Source organism: Phyllostomus hastatus, unplaced genomic scaffold (genome assembly GCF_019186645.2).
Source record: "Phyllostomus hastatus isolate PE091 unplaced genomic scaffold, TTU_PhHast_1.1 phas_contig_41, whole genome shotgun sequence".
In the NCBI taxonomy this organism is placed as follows: Eukaryota; Metazoa; Chordata; class Mammalia; order Chiroptera; family Phyllostomidae; genus Phyllostomus; species Phyllostomus hastatus.
Window position 1 is genome coordinate 5236689 of NW_025333876.1, and position 1178 is coordinate 5237866.

Here is a 1178-nt window from a genome sequence, read left to right on the forward strand (position 1 = left end):
TTGGAGGGTGTCATGGAACATTACAATGGGGTCTGGCACAGGCACTGGCTTTCAGTGACAAGGCTACATTTTTATGCCTTGCCATGAAATGGATGACAGATGGTGAATTAACTGCCTAAGCTGGACCCCATTTTTTTTCTACTCAGCCAGGAAGCTCCTTAGACATAGAGGATGTAGCCTGGACAGAAGAGGCTAGCCAGTCAGCCTCAGGCAGGTTGCAGTGAGACCTGACCAACATTCAATGGCTAAAACTGAGTTGAAAATCTTTAGGTTAGGTCAGGCAGTACTGCTCTGGGGTTCTCACTGTATGTCCCACTGGGCAGGGTTAAGCAGCAGAGAAACTTGGTAAGAAGAGAGGCAGGCCAATGTGAAAATTCATCCATGCAAGCATGCACACGTACAATGTCTGCACAGAGGTGTGCACCCTAGAACTGAGAGATGACACTGCTAGGACTACCTTGGTACCCAGCACAGGGAGCAAGAGCTGGTGCTGAAAGAGCAAAGCTATATGTATCTGTAATTTGAAACTTATGCACAATCCTTGGCTCTCGTGTCTCAAGGCTCTTTTCTATGTATGACAAGCATGAACGTCCAAGTTGGAACCTGTCTACTTTTCTCTCATAGGAAGCTGTCTACACTCTCAAAGTAAGCCTTCTTCTCACTTTCCTCATTAGAGTCCCAGCAACTGTTCCTACCCAGCCTAGAGCCTGACTTTGTGAAACCTGGAGGAAGCTGACTGACCTACAGGTCAGGATAGCTGTGGTCCTGCAGCCCTGATGTAGTGGGCATCCAAGAGCATCTCCTCTCTCTCAGGCTGAGGCACAGAGGTTTCAGGAGATAAGGCTGAGAGCCACATGTACACAAACATCCTGAAGCTGACTGACACACAGACATGATGACAACCAGAAGCTGGAACTCCGCACATTGAATGCAGGACTTTAGGGGGGTAGAAAAGTAAGGTACTGGGACACAGAGGCAAGGGTACAAAGTTCCTCCAAATGGGAATGGATTGCCAACCACCCTGCCTTGCTCCAAACACTTGCCTCCAGGACCATGGAAAGAGTCCAGTCCATTAAGTGCTGAATGCAATAGTAATGCTTTGAGTCTGCTGTCCTCATCAATGAAGCAGCATGGATGGGCTAGCAGTCACCTGATAGAAGGCCTCAACTCCTGGCAGG